This window comes from Morone saxatilis, unplaced genomic scaffold (genome assembly GCF_004916995.1).
Source record: "Morone saxatilis isolate NCDOM2014 unplaced genomic scaffold, NCSU_SB_2.0 Contig24, whole genome shotgun sequence".
In the NCBI taxonomy this organism is placed as follows: Eukaryota; Metazoa; Chordata; class Actinopteri; family Moronidae; genus Morone; species Morone saxatilis.
The window spans coordinates 33,982-34,218 of record NW_023339807.1 but is presented as its reverse complement, the minus strand read 5'-3'; the positions used below and the strand labels follow the sequence as shown (position 1 = coordinate 34,218).

The following is a 237-nucleotide window of genomic DNA, read 5'->3' as shown; positions in this document are numbered from 1 at the left end:
GTGCCCACATCTTTAAAGAGACCTGCTTCATCAACATCCTGGATCCTCGATGGGCCAACAGATGCATCATCTGCATTATCATCTGGCTGTCGATAATACTTGGTGCTCAAATGCAGTCAAAGTGGTCCAGCTTTAGCTAGCCACAGTACATAAATAGTATTATTATTATTTTTTTAAATAACCGGACATTACTATTGACTGCACCATCATCAGCTATCTACTACTACTACTACTACT

General features: G+C 39.7%; 2 protein-coding genes across 2 annotated transcripts in view; one reads left to right on the top strand and one right to left on the bottom strand.

Moving 5' to 3' along the window:
• Positions 1 to 237, top strand: part of ppox (protoporphyrinogen oxidase) — a gene marked incomplete in the record, with an annotated part of 54,413 nt that overhangs the window by 20,827 nt on the left and 33,349 nt on the right.
• LOC118335989 (aldehyde dehydrogenase, mitochondrial-like) overlaps positions 1 to 237 on the bottom strand; it is an 11,940-nt gene that overhangs the window by 739 nt on the left and 10,964 nt on the right. The window lies entirely within an intron of this gene.